This window comes from Rutidosis leptorrhynchoides, chromosome 8 (genome assembly GCF_046630445.1).
Source record: "Rutidosis leptorrhynchoides isolate AG116_Rl617_1_P2 chromosome 8, CSIRO_AGI_Rlap_v1, whole genome shotgun sequence".
NCBI classification, from domain to species: domain Eukaryota; kingdom Viridiplantae; phylum Streptophyta; class Magnoliopsida; order Asterales; family Asteraceae; genus Rutidosis; species Rutidosis leptorrhynchoides.
This window is the reverse complement of record NC_092340.1, coordinates 183,574,157-183,580,660: the sequence shown is the minus strand read 5'-3', so window position 1 is coordinate 183,580,660 and position 6,504 is coordinate 183,574,157.

The following is a 6,504-nucleotide window of genomic DNA, read 5'->3' as shown; positions in this document are numbered from 1 at the left end:
CTTTCAGTTGGACTATAAGTCAACAACCTTTCGTTTAATCCAAAACCTTTATCCCATAATGGCAACCTAGACATCATCCGAGCATGACCTTAAGTAGAGGTGAAGTTCGAAAGCCATACGTTATCTTATTGATTATAACCTTTACTTGTTTTGTGCGTATATGAGTACAACACGTTTATAAGTTATTTATGTATAATATAAGTTCTTATATTTATAAGTTTTATTATAAATAATAATTAATGTTTTAAAAATGTACATAAGTATTCAATTATTATTTATTATCTAAATAGGTTAACATGTTTATAAGTTTATTATATGGTTAAAGTATCATAATATTTATTATTTTAATAAATGTATTCATATTTATTTAATAAATCCAACATATATAGGAATATATATATTCTAAATATATAAGATATACAAAATCTTTATGTTTATCTTGTAAAACAAGATAGTTATAATATATAAATTAAACATGTTCCACTTACCTTATAAAGATGTAAAAATATATTTTTAATAAACATTTATACAAATTCTCGTATGTATAAAATTTTGGGATTCAAAATCTTGTTTTAATCATAACTAATTCTTTTTAAATTGAAAAATCATGTTCCATATATGCATTTTTAATGGTTTTGAATGAAGAATTCAAATATGAACTCAAAATAAGAAAATAAGACTTTTTCAGTTTCTGAAAAATTAAGGTTTTAATAAATACGAATTTAATTATCCTTAAAACAAGATTAGCAAGTTTAATAATTAAAGATACTTGATATATTCATATTTATATGTAACGTTTTAGTAGAAGAAGTTGAAAAAGTAGATCTACCTCAAAAGGAGATGAACGAAAAGAAAACGGTAAAATTTTATAGCGGTGGCGGACAGCGACAGGGGCGGGCGGCGGTGGCAGACGGCGGCATCTGGCTGCGGACGGTGGTGGTTGGTAACAGTGGTCGGCAGCGGTTGTTGGGGACCTGCCGAAATCAAGAGAGGGAGATGAGATAGTTTTGTGTGTGTTTTTGAAGTTTAGAATAAATGAAAAACTAAGGAGCTAGGGGGTCTATTTATACGGTAAAGATTAGGGTTAGGTAACTTTTCCTTCAAGAACAAGTTAAGGTTTAATTAGGAAGTTTATTTAGGGAATATGCTCTAGAATGTTCCATTTATTTATGGTTAAAATCCTTTTTATTTATTTTAAAAGATTTGATCTTATCTTAATGATTTGATAATATCTTTTTCTTTAAGAACAAGTTTGACATATTCTTGGCATATTCTTCACTTGGAAATTCTAGAAAAATGATTTCTCTATAATTATTAAAACCGATTTTTAATTAAATATAAATAATAAATTTGGTTTTTAAATAAATAAATTATATAATTTATCATTTAATTAATTAGGTTACCTTATAGTTTTACATTTTATATAAATGCACCTTACTATTTAATAATTTGTAATATTAACTAAAGTTAATTATATAATAAATATAAACTTTAATTAATATATATTGTTGTCTAAAAATTTATATTTAGTCAACCTTGAATAATTTATATAGTAATAACATATTAACCACTATATTAATTAAGCATGCAGAAACCCTATGGGTAAAATAGTCATTTCAGAATGGAAAAATGAGGGTTGTTATATGAACTTACTGTCTTGTTTGAGTTAGTATAACTAGGCAAAAAGCTTTAGATATTAAGGTAGAACCTCTGTGGAACCAAAAGTTGAACCTAAGGTAGAACCTAGAGAGGAAAAGCCTGAAGAGCTAGATTTGTTTCATCTAGTTGATAAACTTGAAAAAGAAAACATAGAATTTCAACTTATATGCAAAACTTTAAAACAAATGCTTGGATTGTGTGAAAAAATGCCTTCACTTCCTAGGAATGAATGTTCTTATGATTTTAAGAAAGGTGAAGTTTTAGTGTCTGCTGAGGATTTATATCTTGAGATTCAAAGCTTAAATCGTAAGATAGTTCAACTAAAACAGGCAAACACACAACGGCAAATTTCTTTTCAAGCACACACTTCACAATTATCTTCTACTTGTGTGAATAATTCACTTCTAAGGATGCCTTGTGTGAATAAAGTTTCTGAGTGTGCATGCGGGATTGATAAGAAGATTAAGGGTAAATCACAATCTAATGCTTCTATACCCATTACCATTCTTAAAAATCTTTTACGTTCTCAATTTTAGAAAAGTGTTTCGAAAGTTGCACCTTCAACACAATTCATTGTTAAAAAGGTACATCATCCAGATGGTTCTTGTTCGAGCAAAAAAATTCCTCTGATGTTAATGTCAAAACATACAAAGGAACGTTTTTTAAGAAAACCAATGAAGTCTTCAAAATAACACACGAGTCCAAAACCTAATTTGAGTGAGTATGATGCAAAGGAACGTAAAATCAAAATGGAAATTTTGCAAAATCAATCTACTCAGATGTCAACTGAAAATTTTAGACATCTCACTAACAATGGTGTTTTTCGTGTCATAGGTTATAATCCAAACTTAAATTACAAGTCTGTATGGGTTCCTAAGTCAACGACTAAGAAAGTAGTAAACCAAACCAAGAAATCTGCTAGTCGACCTAGGAAGTCATCACATGTTTTTCAATTTTCTTCTGTGAACAAAATATTAACTTGGAATAAGTTGTGTGTAAAGACTTCTGATGATTGTGTAAACCTTGATATTGCTTATGATGCTTCATGTAATGTGGGTTTAGATGATACTTTAATGTCTAAATTGCATGCTGCATTACGTGATACATTAAATTGTGATCCAAAGTTTTTTGTTGGTACTAACCGTAGAGGACCCAGGAAACTTTAGGTATCTAAATTCTAGGAAACTTAATATTTACAGGGTTTCGACGTCTGTGTTTGGTACATCGACTCCAGTTATTCTCGGCACATGATGGGCGATAAATTCTTTCTTGTCAATTACGTTGACAAATTCCTAGGAACGGTTACATTTGGAGATGACGAGATTGCAGCAATAACGGGATATGGAGATTATGTGAAAAATGACATAACAATTAAACGGGTCTCGTATATTGAGTGTTTGGGGTGCAGTTTCTTTAGTGTCAGCCAATTCTGCAACGGAGTCAAAGTTCTCTTTGAATATCGTCAATGCTCGGTGCAATCCACCGATGGAAATGATCTCCTTGTTGGTAAACATTGTGCCTCACTATACACTATTGACCTCAACGATGCCCCATCACATGGAAACATGTGTTTGTTTACTCGTTCCACAAAAGAAAGTTCGTGGTTATGGCATCATCGGATGTCACACCTGAATTACAAGGGTATCAATCGACTAGTCTCTAAAGACTTAGTTGATGGTATTCCTAGCTTTCAATATGATAAGCATCATGTGTGTCCATCATGTGCAATGGGTAAGCTGAAACGGACATCTCATTCGCTTAAGCAAAACCCCAGTACTTCATCGTCTTTGCAACTATTGCATATGGACTTATGTGGACCCATGAGAGTTTTTAGCCTTGGTGGTCGGAACATGAGCTTGTCATTGTAGATGAAAATACTCGATTTACATGGATTTTTCTTTTAAGGACCAAGTCTGAAACCCCCACCATTATCATTGAGTTCATCAAAAAGACTCAATGCTCTTTTAACAAATATGTTAAAAGCATCTGAACTGATAATGGAACAGAATTTAAGAATGACCTTCTTAATAGTTATTTGAAAGTCTAAGGCATTGAACATCAGTTCTCTACTGTAAGAACCCTCCCCCCCAGCAGAATGGAGTAATCGAACGATGTAATCGTACGTTGTGCGAGGCAGATTGAATGATGCTTGACTACTCCAAACTACCTTCGAAAATGTGGGGGGAGGCCATTTCAACTGCATGTTATACCCAAAATCGATGTATCATAAATAAACTCTTTGATAAGACTACTTATGAATTACTATATGGTAGACGCCCGAATATCAAATATTTTCGTGTCTTTGATTGTATATGTTATGTGCTTAATGATTTTTACAGCCTCGCAAAGTTTGATCCTCATGGAGATCAAGCCATATTTCTGGGTTACTCGTCAAACAAGGTTGCTTATCGTGTCTATCACAAAAGGACAAAGACGATCAAGGAAAGCATTAATGTTAAATTTGATGAGTTATCGGGGATGGCTTTTGAACAATTCCTTTCAAACCCTGATCCTAACCTAGCTACTACTTCTTCCACGCAAAACTCAATTTTCTTGAAGAAGGGTGTTCCTACAGTCACAACAAAGGAACTAGATATCTTGTTTGATAGTCTATATTCTCCTCAAAGGAATTCAAATGTTCATGCCGTACCGGAAACACCAACACAATCAACCACTGTGGAGACACAACCAAGTCTCTATGATGAAGATACAACACCAACTGATTCACCTATTGCTTCTTCATCCTCCCTCCCACCTCCTAATGATAATCTTGAACCGATTCAAGATACATCAATTGATACAATTCCAGTTGTTTCTCCATAAACTCAAACTAACCCATTAGACACTGTTACATCTGAACAAGAGGATCATGGATCGACGTCAACAACGGTTGATGTTTCATTGGATACCACTGATGTAGGACCTCTTCCACACAACAACCAATGGACTAAAAGTCATCCAATTGATATTATCATTGGTGATGCATCTGCTCCAGTTTCAACTAGAAGGGCTACTTGGAATATGTGTTTATATATTGCTTTCTTAGTAAGATTGAACCAATTTCTGTTGATCAAGCCTTACTTGATCCGAACTGGGTGATCGCAATGCAAGAAGAGATAAATAAATTTCAACATTTGAAGGTGTGGCGATTAGTTCCAAGACCAATGGGTCAACAACCCATAGGGGTTAAATGGATTTTCAAGAACAAGAAGGAAACTGATGGAGTTGTGGTTAGAAATAAGGCACGTCTTGTGGCCAAGGGATATAGAAAACAAAAGGGTATTGACTATGATGAAATATTTGCTCCGGTTACAAGGATTGAGGTTATTCGTCAGTTTCTTGCTTTTGCTTCTCATATGAAGTTCGCGGTGTTTCAAACGGATGTCAAAACTGTTTTTTGAAGGGTCATCTTCAAGAGGAAGTGTATGTTGGTCAACCATAAGGTTTTGTCGATCCTATTCATCTGAACCACGTCTACTACTTGGAGAAATCTTTGTACGGTCTAAAGCAAGCACCGCGTGCATGGTACGATACTTTGACAAAGTATTTGCTGGAAAATGGCTTCTCTCATGGAACGATTGACACAACGCTCTTCATCCGTAAAAACTACGTCACATTCTCTTGGTTCAAATTTACGTGTTGATGATATTATTTTTGGTTCCACGTCCCCGACCTTATGCATAGAATTTGGTGACCTTATGGCTAACAAATTTGAAATGAGCATGCTTGACCAGCTCAATTTCTTCTTGGAGTTACAAGTCAAACAATTACCAAATGGCATTTTTATCATTTAAACAAAATACATTAACGATATGCTAAAACGTTTTAAAATGAATGATTTGAGAAAAATTCAACCCCAATGAGGACTTTGTTAAACTCTGATGAGTGATATAATGCTTTATCGAAGCATGGTTGGCTCTTTAGTGTATCTGACTGCAAGTAGACCAGACATTACACTTGCTATAACTGTCTATGCCTGCTTTCAGTCCAACCCTAAGAAATCCCACTCCAAAGCGATGGTTATGATTTTTCAGTACCTAAAAGGTACTCCTAATCTTGGAATCTGGTATCTACATGGATCTGATTTCACTCTCACTACTTATACTGATGCGGATCATGGCGGTTGCCATGTTGATAGGAAAAGCACATATGTATCAATTCAGATATTAGGGAATAGGTTAGTTGGTTGGTCATCCAAGAAAAAAAATTGTGTTTCTTTGTCAACAGCTGAGTCTGAATACATTGATGCTACTCATTGTTGTTCACAAGTTTTGTGGATGCAAACTCAACTACTAGACTATGGCTTAATGTAACGACCCAACTTTTTCGACTTGCTTTTATACTTTGTGCTTTCACGAAACTGCGTATTTGTGCGTACTGAGCTATACTATACTCTGGGATCTTACTACATGTCGATTACTTTCATTTATATGTTTAAACGTGCCTTTAAGTACGTAGGTTACTTAACTTGATCCCCGGAAGCCTTTATGACCGTTGGTGTCACTTGACATTTAGAACGAACTGTGTACTATGTACACGTTTAACTTTGGTCATAATCGGAATATTATGACTACGAAATACTAATTGTTATTTTATAATAACAATTACTTGGGTTTTTGGATGCTTAATTACGCTTAGTAATTTACTAGAGCACACTAGTTAGTCTTGTTGGACTTTAACCCACCCTACACTAGCTAGTGGACTATTTAATTAGCCCAATTATAATAAGTTAGTGACTCATAATAATGAAAGACAAATGCCCATTTATTAAAGGGAACATACTGGCATTTTTGTTAAGCATCATCCTTAATGTTGCATGGGAGCCTAACATAAGCACAAACTTTA